This window comes from Plectropomus leopardus, chromosome 10, assembly GCF_026936395.1.
Source record: "Plectropomus leopardus strain MGB_pleo_1.0 chromosome 10, ASM2693639v1, whole genome shotgun sequence".
In the NCBI taxonomy this organism is placed as follows: Eukaryota; Metazoa; Chordata; class Actinopteri; order Perciformes; family Serranidae; genus Plectropomus; species Plectropomus leopardus.
The window spans coordinates 15,674,480-15,696,229 of NC_142185.1; the positions used below are offsets into that span (position 1 = coordinate 15,674,480).

The 21,750-nt window shown below is 39.7% G+C and overlaps 1 protein-coding gene across 2 annotated transcripts in view; it reads right to left on the reverse strand.

The window, feature by feature from the left end:
• The window catches only part of erbb4b (erb-b2 receptor tyrosine kinase 4b), a 381,424-nt gene that overhangs the window by 231,975 nt on the left and 127,699 nt on the right, over positions 1 to 21,750 (reverse strand). The window lies entirely within an intron of this gene.

Genomic DNA, 21,750 nt, shown 5'->3' on the forward strand with positions numbered 1-21,750 from the left:
AGCAGGTTGAGAAAATGAAAGTATAAATAAACTTTAAAAATGGGGTACTAAAATAATCTCGCCGAGGACAAAAGGACACCCTCTACCCACAGATGTGGGATTTTCAGAAGCAGGAGATTGTACTGTATATTTTACATGCATGAAGCGGAGAGCAAAAAGCCTCCCAAACAGACGTGGTGGTGTGTAACTCTGGGTGTGGTGTTTGATTATGTGGCCGTTCAGAGCAAAGCTGTCATGTTGCTTTCCCATTTAGATCGCATCTCCTCGGGGGGAAACACTTGTTCGTGCGTCTGCCGTTTACAGTCACGGCATGGCAACCTCGATCTCATCAAAGAGACGGGCAGAGAGTAAAGAGAGAGAGAAATTGGTGTTTGGAGCGAGTGTACGACCGCGTCCGTGTTGTGTTCATGCTCTTTTTCTCCCCTGTCCTTGTGTGTGGTGATGCATACCTTTTTTGTGTGTGTTCTCTTACAGTACGCCTGCAAGTGTGTGAACAATGAAAATTTAATGAAACCAACCGCTAGTGTATGATTGCAATACATCATGTTTCTATCCTTTCGGCACTGCTTTGATGACGGCAGCTCCCCTGTTTCTGAGTCAGTGTTGTAAAGTTCAGGTACACGCCACAAAAAGTATTGACCTTTCTGCCCGAATGCCGTCAGAATTGATAATCAAGGAATTAAGTGAATTAGAGGCTGGCAAGGGCATTTAGAGAGGGTGAGGGATGGATATGTGAGAGGGACTGTAATGAAGTCAATGGCGCGAGAGTAATGCCCCATCACCCGGCACCGACAGCACCCCCGCCTCACACACACACACACACACACACACACACACACACACCTCCTCCCACCCTGCTGCAATACCTCTGGGCATCGGGGCAGAAGATATTAAAAAACTGTGGCAGATCCTTTTCAAGGACGATTAGACATTTCTCCCCTTTGGTCTCCTTATTTACAGATTGCCACAGACTCCGCTGAGACGGCTCAGGAACAATATTTTGCAAGCTAACGTTCACATCAAAACCTTGTTTACTAGGTGATGCCTGGCATTTCCTTCTGTTTTTCGCCACAAACAAAAAGGCTTCCCTGCCTCCTCATGCTCGCTTTGAGCCAACATTAAAGCCTGTGAGATGGCAGCTGCCTCTGACAATCAGATTCTAATTGATGATGATACCAAATGAATAAAAAAACCCCTCCACATAAACCTGAAAAAACTGCTCTGCAACATGTGAGCCCTTCAATGCCTGTTTACCTGGAAGCTACCTGCAAAGCAAAATCATTCCTGTTACTGTCAAACCTGCCATTTTACTTAAAGAGGATCTTTTTATAGCCACTGCCTTCTACAGAGCTCTCAGAAGAACCAGAGAAGTACTGTAAGTATGGTCGACGCAAGACAAAATGAGCAGGGGAGCTCGGAGGATAATGCAGGATGAAAGATAATGCATCTCAACCCTCCTCTTATGTTTCATCTCCAATGTTTGCTCTTCAAACAACCATGTAATTTGTCACTAATTCTCAAAACTGTTCCTCCCTGTTCAAATAATAAATAAAAATAAAAATATCAAATGGAATAGTTCATTCTTCTACTATGGTCCATTTTGGTCCAGACTCAAAGAGGACGTTTGTGCCAGAGTAAAAAAAAAGGGATATGTCGCATTCATGAGAAAGAGACAAAGGGGGTTGCAGTGACGTTGAACTTTGAACTATGACCATCAAAATGTAATCAGTTTATTGTTAAGTTCAAGTGGATGTAATGACAGACATAATGCCACCAGCCTTGGCCATCACCAGCATGGAGGCAACTAAAAAAAAAGGTATTCTTTTTTTTTTTTACAAGAAAGGACATAAAATACTAATGTAGTTTACAACACATGATACATTTCGTTAAAATTGGTATTTATGTGTAATTTGTATTTCAAGTTTATATTAGATCAATATTTAATTCTAAAGTAAGCAGGGCTGAATGCAATCAGTGTATCCTTTTACAACAATTTGTATGATATTCTACAAATAAGTGCCCCATGAATGTCACGTACTCAATATAAAATTACGTACTTTACGAAAAGTTACTTTGGTTAGGTTTGGTGGAAAAAAAACACGGAGGTGACATCAATTAAAATAACCCGATCACAGCCTTCTTAAATTTGTGTTTTATACATGAATAACTGGCTCATCATTATGTGATGCATGTACAAAATTTGGGCATTACTTTTGTAGGAAAATGCACGAGAACAGCCTGTGGCAAAACACACTCACGGAAGGCCGCGTTTTATATAATAAAAATAATGACTCATCTGTTTTATTATTGTATGTTCCTTTTGCTGTCAAGTAAGTGTGACAAAAAAAAATTAAAAAATCAGTGTGCTACTGTTTTTCTTATTTCTTACAAGGACAAAAAAATCTCAATAATTGTCACTCAGATAAAAGGTTTTAGAAAGATCTGTCTCATTTGTTGAGATAGTGGAGTGAGCCCACTCTCAAACCCAGAGGAGTATGGGATGTATTCCAGTGTCATGACAAATTGTAAAGAGGAGAGGAGAAGAGTGTCACTTCCTGGATTCACAAAACCACAAAAAAAAAAAAAAAATCCATACTGTCTCAATCCAATGTTCTTTTTTTTGGATAACAAATTCTAAACTCGATGAGTATCGGGCTGAGGATGCACAGCCCGATGGGGGTCGATAACTCGTGCGTTTCTGGCTCACATTTGTTTGTGCTCTCTTTTCGGCTCCATTACACACACTGCAAAGGATCCGCTCTGCAAGCTGAAACTCAGGATGGGGAAACTGCAACAACCAGAATGCCCTGCAGCAGCCAACGCTGTACAGTTGTCTTCCCAACATAAGTAGTCATAGGCTGACACCCAGGATGGCCAGAGAGTGTGAGTAATAAAAAAAGAGGGCTGACTCCAACCCACTTGTGGTCCAGCACATGATGTGTTGTTTTTTCTTCTATAAAACCGTTGAGATTTTGTGGCACAAAGTCTCGGGAGGTCTTGTTATCACTGTCAGTGTAACTGAGGACGAGACAGAAACGCAGTAAACTTCTTCCTCTTTTCTGTCTAGGCTCAAATGTACCTCATCATGACATTTTCCTGCCTGCACCGAATTTGAGAAAGTGACTGGTGACCTCGGGCTAACTTTGCACCACTGTTCATCTGACTCATAGGCAAAGGGCACTTGTGGGCATGAGTGAGGCCAACAAAACTGAACAGACATCCAGAGAGCAGGGAGTGACTGCCTCATTGAATTACTCGTATCTCCTCTCTGGGTTGGCATGTTGACTGTCTCTGCCTGCTGAGCCTCTTCACTGTAAAAGTTACATTTGCAGCCTTGCAGGAATACTCCACCCAAATATGTTTTGATTATCAGACACTCGCACCCCGTAGGCTTGAAAGGTGGCTGAGAAAAGTTGTCCATCTTGGAGGACAGCAGCTGCAGTCAGTGTCCTGAGCCGTTGTCCAAGCCTTCAGGAGTTGTTAGATACTCAAACGACGGACTTTTAACTTTTGATGGGTCGCTGTAGAAACAAAAGTTGACTTTTTGTGGTTTGTTTCTCCAAGTAAACTTAAAGTCATGTGGTCAAACTGACCTGGGTCGCATTGTTACAGCAGCACACCAGACGGCCTCACCAAGTTTAGTTTAATCAGATAAAAAGGTACATGAAAGAGCTTTTGTCCTTGTACTTAAGTCTAAAATCAAAGCTCTGCTGTCGTCTTTGGGAGAGATTTATCTCATAATCACTTGAAAGCCTGCTTTGGTTCTTTTAACTACCAAAAATAACCTTCTGGAGCCAGAAGAAGCAACTCTGCATGTAGAAAGAGACTTGGAGGGTGGGAGTGCTGCCTGTTAAGATACCTTCTGCCTTTAAAAAAAAAAAAAAAACTTTCTCTAATTTATTTTTTTCAATATCCACTCAACAAACTTGGAATGTGTTTACAGAAAAAAATGTCCCAAGGAGTTAAAAAAAAAAATTGGAGAATGTGGTGATGAATGAGTCGGCTCCCCCTCTGGCGTTGTCTCTCATGTTTCTCTTTCTCTCTTTCTCTCTCTCTCTCTTCTATCACTGCCCCTCTCTCCATCTAATTAGATTTGTCTGTAACCTCACTGTTCCTGCCCTGCTTTCAGTTTTCTTTGTCTGGCAGCAACGCTTGATCCCATGTACCACAGCTCACTTTGCAAACGGGATTTCAACCCACCACAGGGAATTTTTTCAAACTTCTTTCTAAAACAAGCCTACTTTAATGTAATGGAAGCTAACATGGGGTAGGAAGCAGGCCGTTTGAGGAGTGCAGAGAGGCCTGCATAGCGTTGGTGTTAAAAAATATATAAATAAATACTCATGCTATGCTTCCATTATGACTGGGCTCTTTAGAGGACTTGTGTAACAGCTGGGAGTAAAGGGCAAATCTGTCAATGAATCCCCGTTTGGTTCTTCTTTTCTAGTGCCTCTGAAGGCCCTCTCCTTCATCTCTCTGACTGATGTATTTTTAAGCACATTCTAAAGCCAACATGAAAATGAGCGCTGGTCTGCTCGCTGTGTTCAAACACTGAGGTACTGTGTTTCTTGAGATGAGTGTGTATAAAGCCCCTGAGCTCGCAAAGACTGACCATGCCCTCCTCCTCCCACCTAAACATCTCGGTTTTCACACAGTTTTCCTTTCTACTCCTCAACCATTTAAAGGGGAAATACAATCATGTTAATAATTATAATGAGCGGCGCAACTACCTGCCATCAAGTGCACTCAGGTGTTCAATGTGTGCTTCTCACTGATTTGTCATGACTAAAAACTCTTGAGTGACAGTAAAAAAATGTTTGTGACTAGTCTTTTAAAAATAATCCTCCCAGCTTTATGGATCCTAGTTTGCTCTATATAATGTGATGGATGGATGTTGAAGGGTCTGCCTCCCTGCTCTCATACTGTATAAAGATTTTCTATCCAGCAGTACAACAAAATAAAAGCATGCATCTTTTATATCCAAATGAGCTTTATTATATTGTAGTGTTCTCAGCTCTGAACGGAAAATGTACTCATATAATCAAAACATTCCTGGCTCCTCTCCTCATACCCTATGACATAATAAATTTGAGTGTTAGCACTGTAGTTTTCAGATTTGGAAGAGAGTTGTTACAGTGCAGAAGTATTTTTGATCTTAGATCACAGGAATAACACCTACGTATTTTGAAAATGAGGGTAGTTCCACTTTATCGTTGTCAGTGCAAAGAATGAATCCATTCCAAATCTAGTAAGCACTCAAATGTAAAGCAATCTATATATAGGATAGTTTATCAATTTAACAAATAAAATATGCATGCCCTTTGGATGTTTAAATAAATAGGAGAATTCATACCCGTGAGACTCCTTGTCATGTGGCTTTCTGTTTATTTTTAAAAGCTGCTTTTTGCCACTGATTCATTGACCGCCTGGAGTAACACGCCAGCACTTCACCAGCCCACCAGGAGCCTTAAATGAGTGCATTTCCCCATCGACCACTGCTCTTCTCCTCAGTCCATCTCTCATCCACTTACTGTAAGCAGGAATGATGAGATTGTGGGTGAAAGGCCCTGCCAGTGGCCACTGATCCCATTACTAAACCTGCTTTCCCAATGCTAAGGTCAACTGGCTGTAGCAAGCGAAGCAGGAAAAGCAGAGGGAGACCGTGTACCGTATGTTTTTGGGGCATTCATGTGTGTATTTGAGGAAACACATGGGCTGATGTTAGTGTGTATACAGTACATGGTTGTGTGTGTTCCAAAGATTAATGGGTTGTTGAGGGCCACCTTTGGTTGAGGCTAACATTAGAGAGCAGACCACATATTACTATTGAAGCACTCCTGGCCAAATAACAACCCCTGTGTGTCGAGATACTGCTTTCTCATTCTGGTGATGGACTCTGCTGGCCCTCCTTTGATAGGGTTTAGAGAGGGAGTTAGAGAGAGAGAGAGAAACAGCAATGGAAACATTGAGATACACAGAGAGAAATACTGACCAGCAGGCACAAAGACAAAGAGCAATAAAGAGCAAGAAACTGAGACTGAGTGAGAATCAAAGAGCGACTGAAAAAGGGAAAAACTGAGTAACAGAGAGAAATGTCGACAGCGTGCACCCCAAACCTGTAATTTGTCCACTGAATGTTGCAAAGGAATTATAAATCTATCAGGGCAAGGCAATGCTGAAACCAGCAGGATGCCACAACACATAATGAACTGCCTATGGTAATGGAGATAGAGAAACAAACAACGCTCCGTATAAGAGTCACATTCATCCTTCCCCCCGCCTGGTTTTGGTACCGAAAGGAAACATTTCCCTAGTCGATTTCTGGGCCTCAGGGTGACAAAACTGTCCCCATTGTTCTGGCATTCAATGGTCTTTACTCAACACTCGCTCTGGGAAATGCTGCGGTCGAATGTGCCTTTATATTGCTGGGTGTCAACAGAGAGAACACACACAACGAGATTTAAGCAGAGTTTGGAGGTAGCTGTAAAAGAGGTATTTGTACAAGTATCGCAGAAATGGTGGTGATTTCATTTTAGAGTAGTGCATTTAAGTTACTTGAAAAACACATCCATCTTTGGTTGCTCGATTTCTCTCTGGTGGACAGTGCGCACACACCGTGTACACGCGCTCACACACATATTAACACCCTAGTCTACTGTTCTTTTAGCCAGGAGGGGAGGATATGTTGCCAACATATAATTCTCCTCCCTTTGTTCTCCTCCCTCTCCTCTCCTCTCCTCCATATCTATGTGGAATGCTTTTGAAGATGATAAACTGCTATTTTTCTATTTGCCCTCTGCAAGACTTCTTCTATCTCACAGCTTTCACTGGTCCAGTCAGACCAACCATCACATTCATGCAGTACGGGCTGTACTCAACTAAAGCTCTGGTTTCAGGCACTGTGGCTGGCTCTTCAACTTGCGACTAGGCTATCAGCCTTGACCCTGTCTGTGCTACCAGTCACTGTATCTTTACTTCATCCGCTATCACAGTGAGAAAAAAAAAAGTCAAGGCTATTTGATATAATCCTACCAGATATTTTGCATGCATTAGTTTGCTGTGGTGTCCTCTGAAATTGGCCTTATCTTTGTCACTTTCACTCCTGCAATGTTGCTAAATCAAATACTAAAAAGTAAGTTTCTTTATTCTGCTTAGCCCAAAGCTCAGCGAAAGAAAACATGTCATCATCTGTGCTCACTTGGACCAAATAAGCTTGAAAACACTGCAGGGAGATTGCATTCTCCCGCTTATAAGTCTAAATCCATACAGTGATGTCAAGTGTTATTGTGAGGAGCTCGGGTCCAAAAAACATTTTGCCATGTTCTAATCATCCTCATGTTCATCATTAGTGGTAGTAGTAGTAGAAGTAATTGGATGGTAACACATTCTATCCACAAAAGGATAATTATAAAAACTGCAAATGCGTTTGGGGCATTATTTACAGAATTTGTTTGCAGCAAAACAATTTCACACATTGTATTGTGTATTGACTCCCAGCTCCAGTATTAGCATGTTTAGCCCCAGGCAAAAACAACAATGATATTTTGCCTTAAGAAAGGGTCCTCTCCCACAGGCAGGACAAGCAAATGAACAACAGCTCACCTCACTGACTTGCTGTTGCACTGTGTGTTTAAATTTAAGCCAGTGAATGTATGTGTGTGTAAGCAAGTGTGCTGTACTTTGTGAGACATATAGAGATATTTTTTTGTGTATGTGTGCAGGTGTGAGTCTATGTTTATGCTGGTTTAGACAAGAAAAGAAGATAAGTGAGTGTGCAGATATCAGTGTGTATGTGTGTATGTCTACCATAAATACTACTGTATATGCTGTATTTTGCGTTTTTTGTTGACAGAGAGGTGCTGATTTAGCTCTGATAATTTTGAGGCTAGAATGTCTGTGTTCGAACCAAAAGCATGAGTCAGTGTACAGGAAAGATTGGCTTATGTGGCTAATAACTAACTGTCCAAGAGGACAGTCGACAGGAGTGGGGTCACTACAAATGCTGGTTAGCTAATCTTCAGGATGGATAGAGTAGATGCCTTTCAACAATAAAGTGCTCATCAACATAGCTGACAAATTTTGGGCAGAAACTTTAGAAGCTGGTAAGTGGGAGTACAGGGCTAACAACAATCTTTATGCCTCAATACAAAGTGGTCCAGCTGAAACTGGTGGAGAACCCTTTCAGTCATTTAAAGATGTCCAAATGTACAAAATCTCTCTATGTACAGTAGCTTTTAAAACTGACCTACACTAGCATTCTTTTCAACATGGCAGCTGCACTTGCTTTCATTTCAACGCCACAGAATTGTTAAAACTAGAATTAACGCCTCACGATTAAATGCCTCTATGAAGCAGTCAAGTTGCACTTACACTTTACATCCATGTCTGTGCAAACAACATGTGCTTTAAACACATCTGTCCTCCCTACAGAACAGAAGATCTAAACAATAAGCACAGTTTCAAGGTTGGCATCAAAGGTAAGTGTCAACAATGAAGTATCTAGTATGACAACCACCATCTCCTACTCCTAAAAGTTCTTAAATACTAGTTAAATTGCATGGGACAGAGGAGGAAGATAAGGGAGAAATAAAAAGGCATATGTGTGTGCTTGTACATATCCAGTGATGGGAAATCACTACATAGAAACACAATGCAGAACTAGTGTGCCTAGAAGCACAGGGGTGAAGTGACAACATCATCATTGCTAGGTGTCTGACAATGATGATCAGGCAAAAATAAATACCACACATCTGAGTGACTGACATCTTAAAAAAACACCCTAATCCAACCTCAACTCACTGCTGTTAAAATGTTCTGGTGGAGAAATAAATGTATTGCTGTCACTATATTGCATCACTAGTTCTCCAGTGATGCATTTCTATTTGAGTACATTACTACTTGAAAGAAATACAGTAAAAGGTGTTAAAGAATGTAAACATGAAGCCTTAACACAGAGTTGCTGCATTGTTTGTTATGCTGGCCAACATAGCAGCAGATTAACAAGTACCAGCAACCACTTCACACCTGTGAAGATTTCCAAGTGCTGCTTTGCCAAGTTGTCAGTGCACATTCACCTAAGGAATACTTATATCCTTCATATAATTATTTGTATATCAATTACTGTAAGTCCCTCAATAACACAAACAAACTACAGATTAAGGCTGCAGTAGAAGCTCTTGTGATTAGAGAGGTAAAATTACTAATGGAGTCTGGCACAGAGGAGAGCATGGAGAGGTTTTACTTTCAGTTCAAGTTCCACATTGGAAAGGGCTGTTTTTTTAAGCATGTGACTGGATAAATGAGACTTGGATTATACTTTAGATGATGAAGTAACCTAACACAATGATCATTTGGGGGGTGAACCATTCCTTTAAATCAGTGTTAATTTTGTTGATCAAAACTATAATGAAAATTATTTAGTTTTTTTTTTCATGGACATAACAAGACCTTAACTAGCAAAAAATAGATCTTGATAATAAAAACTAAGACGACATCTATTTTTTATTTTTGTTGATGACACAAGACCAAGTTATTGTTCTGCTTATTAACAATGGGATAAATGGGTCAGAGTTCAAATAGAACCTGGGTACAAGTTCCAGTTGTCTCATATGAGACTTTGAGCTTTTGAAATGATGGATTAGAGAGTGTGTGCTTGTATATCATCCCTTAGACCTATCAAAAACTCTGCTGGAGAATGCAAGTTTCTGAGAATGTATGGAATCATTGCAGTTGTCGAAAAAAAATATGTCTGAGTTAATTTATCATAAATCCTATCACCTTGATTCTAATTTCTTACACCTGTATTGGGTTACTGTTAATCGAAAAAAACCCAAACACCTTAACAAAAATGTTGACAAAAACGTCATGAGTTTTCATCAACTAAAACTACACAAAATATGAAGGATAAAAACGGCTGAAATGTGACAAAAGCTAATCAGCATTTTAGTCTCAAGAGTAAAATTAAATCTAATATAGCTGCCAAAATTAACACTGCTTTAAATATGCAGAGACACAGGATACTCCATAGCCTGCAGGTAGATTTAGGGGGTCATTTGCAGGATCTTTGTGTTTTCTGTTTTATTTCAGTGACGCATTTGTTCGGGTTTTTTTAGGTTTTTTTTCAGGGTTTTCCGACAAAACAGATACTTGGTCTTTGGGACTTCAAATAAAGTAAAAAAGTGTACCTTTTAAACATATTTGTGACTTGACAACAATAGGAACTTTTGCAATTCTTTTTAAATTCATATCTGGGCCATTTCAGCATCTTTCTGACCTTAATTACATGCAATCTCTACTAATATCCTCTGGATCTTCCCAACACCTTCCTTTGCCGTCCATGACTTACCATCATAATTGCCCTCAAAAAGGAGTTTAAGGAGCAGCAGACTGAGTTTAAGGAGACAAATGCATGTCCTGTAGGCAGACAGACAGTAAGATTGGCAATCCCTCTTATCGCCATCTGAGGCAAAGTGCATTGCCAGGTTGAGATGAGGTCACACATGGTCTATAGCCCAGCTACGGGGCCTTGGCTCTACCTCATGGCTCTAACAGTGGGATACACACACACATATACTAGCGGGAACTGGCAGCTTAGCGCAATGCTCTCATTCAGCACAGGGGCAACGGAAGTCTGTCAGAAGCTGCACTACTGAGCTGTGCATTGATGTAACTACCACAGAGCTGGCAGTACTCGGGGTTGCCAGTTCAGTCTCAGACACACACACACACACACACGCACACACACACACACACACACACACACACACACACACAAAAACAATTTTAGACTAAAGGCACTGCTATTCGGATTTTGCTGTCTGACAAAATAACAATTTCCAGCTATTCATCTAACACTGATATAATTCAGTGCACATAGAAATGAGATATCGTACAGGTTTGCATTTATTTATACATTCTTCTGTGTTGAGTCTCCATTCACTTTCTCTCCTCTCCCCAAAAATGTTTATTGGAATGAGCATGGGAAGCCAAATGGAGATGCATTGATTGACAATACCACATCTTGGGCCTTAAATGAGAGTTTATGTGCGCATGGCGGGCATATTTACAACTGTTAACAAACAGCCTTAGGGGAGAGCTGGAGCACCAGAGAGATAGCGTCAGAAGAGTGGGAGGTGGTGGAGAAATAAACTTTATGGAAATGGCGGACCAGCGGAGACCCCCGACTACAAGCTGCATAATGCAACAAAAGAAGGGGATGATGTTTGTGTCAGAGTACTTTTTAATATTCATACGTTACATTTTCCAACTTAATTGGAACCTGTCAGGCTGCATTGGCTGTGAGTGGCATCACAGCGGCAGCTGGGCTGTTTCCCCGCAGCTGATGAGATGCAATAAAAAGAGAGAGGGAGAAAGAGAGAGGGAAGTGTATTGCCGAGCGCCGAATGAAATGCAATTCGGAGTCAATGGGAGTCAAAAACACATTACTGCAAGCGTGGCTTGAGTAAACCTGTAAGGGGAAGATTGTTTAAGACAAATACTTCCACCTATTCAAACCCAACTGTTCCCTCTGGGGTCTGTCTCTTTCCCATTATCTCTATCTGTCTATTTACCTGTATTTCACACACTCACACACACTGGCGCTAACACACACACATGCACCCATGAATAGGGTTTCATAGTAACTAGAACCAATCCAGTTTGAGATATTTGAGACCAGTAATTACAGAATGATAGAATAATAATGACACATCAGGCAATATGTGGTGTTTAAGATAAACATTTTTGATGGACTAAAGTTGTCAGTGTTTCTGCTACCCAATAGTTATGACACTGTTTCTGGATAACCTAAAATTTATCGGTCACTATTTTGTTATTTCTGCACTGCAATCTCATGTTTCTTTTTAGCCAACACTTTCTCACCCCTTACTTGTCACATATTGCTGCTTGTTCAGTGGACTTTTCATGTCTCCAGTTAGGTATCCTGGACACATTTATTTTTGACATTCTGGGATGCTGTGTCAATGTACGCCTGAACTGTGCATTGTGTCTTTTCAAAATACACTTCTGTATTCTTAATAAATGTACAGCTTCTGCTCTCAAGAAGCATACAGTCTTTTAAAAAAAAACTTCAGTAAAATACTTCATATTTTCCTTTATTTACTTGGTGCATCAAACACACATGGTTAGGTTTAGGCAGAAAAAAAAAGAAAAGCACGTGGTTAGGTTTGGAAAATAAACATCATGGTTTGGCTTAACATTCATACAGGAAGCAAACACTGGCCTCCCGCATGAAGGTCCTGTGTTTGTTGGACCCATCCACCACCCCTCCTACCTGCCCTATACGGACTTTCCAGCTCCTTATGTTACGCTGTTATCCGGCGGCATTTCAAACTGTCACTGTTCTGTTGTGTTACAATCTGATGCCTCCCAGCAGCATATCAAACAGCTATGAAAGGATGACTTTTTTTGTCAGTTGCTGGATGCAGAAATTACCGACCAAGCAGTGGTATTTGATGGTTTGGGAATGAGACTGCATTTGCCAACATACAATATTTTTATATTAACTCTTGTTGTTGTTATTGGTAAAAAATAAAATAGTCATGATATAACAATAACAATAAAAATATTATTTGTGGGGAAATTGGGGGACTTCTTTGATATGAAATGTGCTAGGTCTAGCACTGCATGCAGATACCAGCAATTCTGTGGGCTAAGCTGAAATGAGCAGATAATTACAGCTCAGCAAATGCATACATTGGGTTTTCATACACATCATCTGATGGAGAGCCACATTTTGGCATCCAATCATCAATGCTAGTAAATGCAAATGTTGGTGTGAGCTCACGCAATTAAAACATATTATATATGTAATCACCTGGCGTTCACAGAAATGACTGCTCAAACAAACAACTGACATCAATGAGTAGCTCAGTGTCAGAAGTATCATAAAAAATGATGCTGAAGCTGAAAGCAGCCTGCACAAGATGCACATACAAACAGAAATACCTGCCAACATAAAATATTTTACACCACAGGATCTGAGACAACAAGAGCACATTTTATAATGCACCTTAATGTATTCAGTGATAATATACCCTGGCATTTCAACAACTGACTCAATTTCGGTTTCAAGCTACATTTACATTTAACCATTTGCATGGTCTTAATACTGTTTGAGAACTGTCTGTCAGGATTTACTAAAACAGAGTGAAACCTTAAGATAATGAGTCTGGAGAAGCCGCTGTCAAAAACCTGACAAGTCTTACGTATAAAGTGCAACACACAAATATTTATAGGTCAGCTACAGTAGATAAGTAAAGCAAGTTTTTCTTCCACCTCCTTGGAAGAGGAGCACCTCATCCATGAACACTGCTGTGAAGCGAGTTGGTCTGCCCTCACACCCTCTGAGTGGCTCTCTGCTCACTCCACATTAACACAGTGCTGTAATGGCAGACCATTTTCTGACAGAAAGCTTTGGCGCAAGAGCCTAAGCTCCAGCTGTGCGACTCAACTGAACCATAAATGGTACTGTACCTCAGACAGCAGGAAAAGAGCATCATAGTCTCACCTCCTCTCTGGGTTTTTTTGGGCAAGGAAAGGAGTGGTCTGAAAATAACTCCATAAACTGTGCCAAAATTTATAAATAAGTGACATTACACAGAAAATGTACGGTACTTAGGAAGCACTTTTAAACTAGCAACAGATCAAAATGCTCGCTCAAACACACACACACACACACACAAACACACAAACACACACATGAATCTCAACACATGAAATTACAATGCATTTGGCCAACCCACATAACATGGATGATTATAAAATATGTAGGCTACAGCGCTGTTATTTGACATAGGTTTTGACCTCCTTGCTCTCAACATGAAATAGGGAGCTCGGCACAGCAGGAGGAGCAACCATAATAACTTCCCCTCTAGGGAAACATAGAGTCAGAGCCTACTAGTGGATGCCGCGGTGGAGGTTGGGCTTTTGAAATGCAAAAGAGCATCAAGCAGCATCAAGTGTCGCACCGCTTCAGTGTGAGTGGTGTGGCAGCAGGCGAGTGAAAGGAGTGAATTGAACACTAAAAAGTCAAGTATTCTGCCATGATGAAAATTATGTGTTAGATATATGCTGCAGTGAGAGAAGTCCGTCCATAAGTGAAGTGTAAGACTCGAGCTGACTGCCTGGACTAGCTCACTGGCTTTACTTAATGGGTATAAATGAAAGCCATCTTTATAACCTCTTCAAGAAGTTTATGATCTTATCATTGGTGATTTTAGTTTAAATGTTAGGCCAAGAAGACCATATCATATTAGCACATCAGCCTTCCAGTACCTGGAATTTGTAGCAAGACAGTAAAACCACATAGGTTGTGCAGTGTGTGATTGTATATCTGACAATAAATCCTGCTTTACTTGAAATCTGCATAGAATATTGTGTCTTCGCAAATCAGTGCTAGATTTGCCTAAGAAGCTTATTTCTGTAGGCTGTTGAAGAATTTAGGGTCTCCCTGGTTTCCCTGGTCAAAAAGCCAATTGGATTTTCCATTAGATTTTGGACTATTATTGCATAAAATAAGCTTCATGGCGAACATTTAAACAACAAACATTTATAATACTTAAACATTTTGTTCAGCAAGATAATCTTCACAAATGAAACTTAGGATTTTTGAAGTGTAAATGCATTGAGGTCAAAAGTAAAAATCTAACACCAGGCTATAAACAGATTACACTACCATTGCATGACTTAATGTCACCACCGCAACACGACTGTAAAGCCATGTTCGGAGTGGCTCATCGTGACGATGTTCTGTAGTCTCATTTAGCCACTTGTTATCAACCGTCTTTTTCAAAACACATTAAAGCTTCAAAGTTCTTGAGTGGGATATCAACTGACGTATTTTGTGTAGTAGAACAAAACGTGAAAATCTCTTAAGCTTGTGTAACCCAAAGATGTTTTTATCAGGCATTTAACTGTAAACCCATTCAAAAAACCCAGCGACTTCAAGATGAGGGAAACACAAACTCATGTCTGGGTTTAAGGATTCATTACTGTGGCACTCTTTATAGTCAGCTGAAATGCCAAATGAGAACAAATCTGGGTTTGGCTTTTACTCTGACTTTCGCTGGCAAGCCTGTGTAAAGAGCGGCAATCCTGTGTAGTAGGCATATATAACACAACATGCACACCGACTTTTTGCTAGATATCACAGAGTTACAACAACAAAATAATTATACCATTGACAGAAACATTTTTTCCCCATGACTTTTTCCCCAGAATGAGCAGTAACCAGGAACAAGGTGTAGCAACCAGCCTTTGCTCAGCTTGAAACCATAGCAGTACAGTTTTTGTATGAATATGAGAGGCTTTGATGTTTACTTTCATTGATGTTTTCCCTTGCAAGAGATTGACATGGAAAGTAAAGATTTGCAGTATTATGATTTGCATTGTAATCTACTTTAAGATGACTGATAGGCTTGTCAATATTAGTGTATTATAGTATTTGGCTGTTTTGTTGATCATGTCCTTGTCCTATTTTCATTACTTCACATAAAAGTATGCGTTCGGTGTTTTGTATGCAACAGCCTGAATGTTATTGTTCACAAGTGCACTTAAATCAAAGTCACAGAAATATCATATTTGTAGGTGCAAAGATGCAGTAATTAAAGCTTTCAGTAGTGTGTAACAGGCTGGCTCTGTATAAGGCTGCTTTGTAAATCAGAGTGAAAAACAAAAGATTCCAATCCTCTTACCTTTAGAGGTCCAATGGAGAGTTACCCAAAAAAGAAAAAAAGAGAAAAGAGAGAGAGAGAGAGAGACAGAGGGAGGGAAATAAATTAGTGCATTCTTGAATGAAAAGCCCAGTTCTCCACAGAAAGCTAACGGTAATTAAGTCTTTTGCAGGAAATTAGTCCACAATTGCTAGACAACTCATCATTCCAGTGCATTTTACCAATAATAGGCCCACTTGGCATTAAACTGGCAGTAATTTAGGTCATTTAGCCTAAATCAGTTTGCTAATTGGTAAGAGAACAAAGTTGGGTACAAACTCATTTACTCGTTTTTATGGACACATAACAAAGAGAAACAGAGTTTCTCCAAAATGTGCAATATTAACTTCACAAAGTATGTCAGTAGAATCCAGTAATGGCTCGAACCTTTACTTTTATCCACAATAGAGACTACCATGCTTTTAAGGGACTGCATTTGCTGGTTTTTTTTTTTTTTTTTTTGGGGGGCATCAGTCACTGGTATGCCGAACTGATCAAACTACCTTTCTAAACTTATGAACTAAATCACAAGTCATAATCACTGTAACACTGGGTATCACTAAGGCAGTAAACGAATAGGAGTTAAGCTAACACATATCAACCCTTGATGTTCAGTGCACCAAAGAGTTGGTTTGTTTTGTTATTTCAACTTTTTACTGTGCCATTTTTTACCTATTTTCCTATCCATTTCAGTTTGACTTCGAGATTTCAACAACATTCTTTCATAAGCCTTGGAGAACAGCTATGAACTAGTGACATTCAGCTGTAAGTTATATGTGTAGATGGAGAATGCAACGGTGAAAGTGATAGTAAAAAGATTTTGATCTTGGTTGAAAAAAGAGAGCTTTGGCTGCAGTATATTTGAGTTTATTGAAGCTTCTACTGATGGTATCTCAGTGCCTCTATGAGGAATTTCTCCTTGCATGATTCTTGAATACCAATGCATTTTTTTTCTTTTTTTTATCATAAAAGACTGATCTCCCATTTGCCATTAATGTTTTGAAACATTTTGTGCTATCAAAGGACTTTGTACTGTTTGATAGATCTCCACTGTGTTTGAGTTCTCAGACAGCAGTAATTAATGAGACAGCTTGATTAAAACTCACACATACAGCATACACCTACACATATGCATATGGTCACACATCCCCACATCCCTGGTCAAAAAAACGGTCACACACATACACACACCAACACACCAGGCGTATAGCTGGGAACATCTGGAGCTGAAGTCGATTGGAAGTCAAACCACAACGCTGGCGGTGAACCAAAGCAGAAGGCGACAGATCTAGGCAATCACTGCTATCTCTATGGCTGGCCTGCCTCTGACTTACTAAACCCTCCACCTCCCAAATTCACCACAATGACTTTGAGAAAGAATCGCAGGCTCTCTCCACCAGCGCTGCAGGGTGCAGGAAGTTCAGACCAAAGTCAAACTAATGGCATTGATAAGTTGAAACTAATTTAGAATTTAAACTCCTGTGCTACACAAGGCAGTGCATACTGAAATAGTGCATATTGTTTACTTATATTTTGTAACTATAACTTATAATACCATTTTTATTACCTCCTTCTTCTTTTGTTTTTTCCAGTTTTCTTCTATGAATTTTATGCTGTTTGATCTCAGGGTCAAAGCCCAGCACAGGGACTATAGAGCATTTGCAGAAAGTGAAGGCGTGTTCAAGTCTGATAGAGTTGGTACATTAAAAAGTACATCACAACTACATTATCTAGACATGTTAGTCAGACTTCAAGAAGTTCGACTGAGTGTGATTTCAGTCTGACTAACATGTTTACATGTTTTTAAAAGGTTAGTTCAACTAACAAAGTAATTTGACCTTTTCTAACATCATGTTAACACACTGATTGTTTTGAAGAGGCTGTGGCACAATCATTTTTTTTAGCTAATGTGAAGATAGTGGTGTCTTGTGAAACTAGACAACCTAAGGCCATTATTAGCATTGTGGGCATAGCTTATCCTGAGAGGGGGCTAAAAATGACCCAAACAACCAGCCTGGCCATTTTAAAATGGTCCCTTGAACTCTCACCTCAAGATAAACTGAATGTAAACAGATCCTATGGATACCCACAAGTCTCCCCTAAACTCGAGGAGACTCATTCCTAGTAAATGATTTGTTCCAACCTTCAATGTAGTCTTTCAAATTAAAGCTGAATATTTGTCTTCTTACAGAAAAGGACAACCAACCTCTCTGAATAACAATGGATCAAGTTACACATGTACACAGATGCATGTTACATTAAAACAAGTTTGTTGTGAAATGTTGACCGCGCCGGTATTAGTCTATGCACATCCAATAATTACAATTGTACAATTACAACTGTAAAATAAGAAACCAAAGTATATCAGTGTGCGGTCTCTTAACTCTCAACTAGCCTATATACGAAAACTACATAAATAAATTCCCCAAATTCAGTTTTCGCTTTTGTTTTTCATGTACCCCAAGATTTTCAGTGGCCATGTTTGGCCACCCCCATGAAAATTTTCTGGGGGCACATGTGTGTATGGGACTATTAATGGTCCATAATATCACACAGTTGCATCAACAAAAGTTGGACATGTCAAGAGTTTCTTTATTTCTTGTTTTTTTTTCCTGAGCACAACCTGCATTAGCAACGCTAAACCATGATTGCACTAAATGTCATACAGCAGAGGGCAAAAAAGGGCTTATGACAGCCCCAGCTACATGGTTAATATTCCTCTCATCCTCCACCTCGTCTCCTCCCCTGTCCTTTCTCTTCTGTCACTCACAAAGTTATAGAGTGCAATACAGCTGAAATGACATTAAAGTAAACTGCAAATAATGCACAATGTACATTATGGATTCGAAGCAATCCTGTATGTTTGTATGCCCTGGATAAGAAAAAAAAAAAAAAAGATTAAGTGCAGATGCATCAATAAGCTTCAGTTTAAAGTCTTATCATTTAAAATGTCTTACAAGGTGAGACTCTTACAGTAAAGGTGTGAATGCTTTGTCAGCATTTTCTGGCTGACATTTAATAGTGGTTTCCCTCCCACAAGAATTGAAGTCACACATGAGGGAAAATAGCTAGGCGGAGTAAACACGCACACACACACACACACACACACACACACACACACACACACACACACAACCTTGACTAAATTAATTCCCTAAAACTGCAAAAAATAAAAACAAAAGCATTAACTCACAAAGCACCAGTCATTAACACATTAATTGCCAAGGGAGATTTACCCTTCAAAATAAAAGCACATGATTGAAACATATAAAGGTAAAGATTGACTTAATTAATTTGCATACAATCATCATGAGTTCTATTATACTATTAAAAAATGCAGTACGCTCTCACTGAAAAAAGGCCACATAGGTCGACAGTGCAATCATCTTGTTATGACCCATGCTTATGTTTATTGTAAAGTAGCACCCTATAGTGGCCGTAGTAATTATACTGAGGGCAGAGTAAGAAGTGAGGTGACATCTGAAAAATTCTGCATAATGTAAAAAAATCAAAGGAGCCTCTATAGAAGTGAATCAGTGGTCAAACAAGTGCTGGCCTTTTACCCAGGAGAAGGGTGTCTGTGCCCTGAAGTCAATGTTGACTTTAAATGACAACGTAATGTTGTATGTTAGTATGTGTAACACTAATGCTAATGACAAAGGTGACGTAAGCCAAAACCATAATTATATCTTTTAACCCAACCACCAATCACCCAGTAGTTGAGCCCTGACTGAAAGTGTGTTTGTAATTTATTGTGTGAAAACATAATATGGCAACCATGTAGTATGCATCTGTCAACATGATTTTTTCATGATTTGAGTTTCCTTCAAGTACACGCGGCACTTGTTTCAACCACCTATTTGGGTGTTGTTTTACAGCAGTGGTTGTTGATATTCTGAGCAAATATTTGTCATTTTCTGAGTTGAAGTCTGTTGGGATTTTTGCCTGCAGAATATGTTCTGCTTGATGTTATCACTTTTTTTTTGAAGAGAATACTTTCCAATAGCTCAAAAATCCCCAGCCAAAACACTCTACATACATCAGCATTTGCGCATTTGGCCTATTTTACCACAGTGCTAAAAGTGTTGTGAATTTATTTGACTTAGAAGAATTACTGCCTTTACAACAGATGGGACATTAGACAGGACGGGGCACAGCATGCATTTCATGCCATGGCAAAAGGCTGTGAAAATGCATTCACTCGCAATGGTAGATCACTGTGGGTTGATAGGGAGGACCAAAGACAGCTGTGGATTATCTGCTTTCAGAAAAATGTTCTGTTCACTTAATGGCCTCAATGCTGATGAAAGACACGGTCAAATTGACAGAAGGATATAGACTGAAAAACAGGCATTTAAGTCTTTCAGAGACTGCAGCTAACATGCCATTATCATGTACAACATGGTTACAGGGGACTCAATGCTCCCCTGTTGAGAGTACTGTAAGTGCGCATCCAGACTAAAAATGGCACTGCATAAAAAAATTAAAAGTCTGCGTTGGCGAGGGTGTGCTGCCAAAGGTAACAGTGTGACAATGTTTTTCAACAGCAAATTGAGAAAAACAGTTTTTTAATGCAGAGACCTGACATTGTGAATCAATTAGTCATGCCATGTCACCTTGAGTCATAATTTAAACATAGTTTTTGCATGCCTCCACGGAACATGGCAAATATGTAGCTTTATTGACTGATTGGGGTTCGCCCTCAACAACACCAAACTATATCAAAACATGTGTTAACAAACTCTTGCACAACTTGTGTAGTATAATCCAAGTTTCATTTATCTAGTGTTATGCTCAATAAGCCTACTTACCAATAACATGCATTTTTGCAAAAACAAAAAACTTACTCTAGCTTTAAAGAAAGCACAGTTGAGTTCCACTTTACACTTACAAATTGTAAGTGTTAAAGTAAAGTACATGTATTGGAAGGACTGAGTGTCAAAATATATTGTCACCCAGTGTGTCTCATACCACCGCTGGAGGTTGCCACAGTGCATTCCATGTTCTTTTCCCAAAATGTGACATAAGGCTGCTTTGTCAGTGAACTTCTGCATCTACATACAACTCTCTATGATATCCTTCTGCATCTGCTGTTGACATTCTGGGATGCGGCTACTGACAGCAGGATGTCCAGAAAAGCACATGATGGGATTATGCTACCAAAGCTTGTGGTTATGTTTAGGCAACAAAAGCACATGGCAACCATCAACGGGACGCGAACAAAAGCACAAGCTTAGGATTAGGCATCAAAGGCATGGATGGTAAGGTTTAGGCAAAAAAAGCATGTAGGTGTAAAAAAAAAAAAAACAACAACAAAAAACCCACATTCAGATGGAAAGCTAACACTGGACACCAGCATGACAGTACAGGGTCTGTTGGACCTGGACCTTTCAGTGGTCAAGCCATTTCTGTGAACAGGCCTGTATGCGCACATACACACAATCACTCTCTCTCTCTCTCTCTCTCTCACTCTCTCTCCCTCCCTCACACTCTCACCTGGTGGCTCTAGTTCTCTATGTGATTGAATGCATGATTGCCTCAATGGTTTTGACCATTTTTTCCACTTGCTTTTCCTCTAAATTTGTTGTTGGTTTGGGCAGACTCTAAAAATATCAGAAAGGGTCTGAAAATTCACACGGCTCCATTCACTTGTTTGTCTACCCGTTTAATCATTATTTTACCTTTTTGTTGTAGAAATCATTCCAGAATATAATAGTTTGAACTGTCATGTTTACTTAGGAAAGAGTTTTTTAACTTGACCAACAGCAATAATCTGTCTGACCATATAAGAGAAAAGGCAAATCTGAGTGAGATGTTGGATAACAGGCATGTGGGATATATAGGAGACATTTGATGACCTCACTTGAGATAAAATGATCGAGAGCGTTATAAACATTTGGACAGTAAGGATAATACCAACACTAGTTCAAGCTTGGAAAAATATCCCATTTAAAACAGCAAAACAATTTTGTCTTTAGAAGACAAAAGCACAACGGAAACAGCAGTGCCCCCAAAGGTA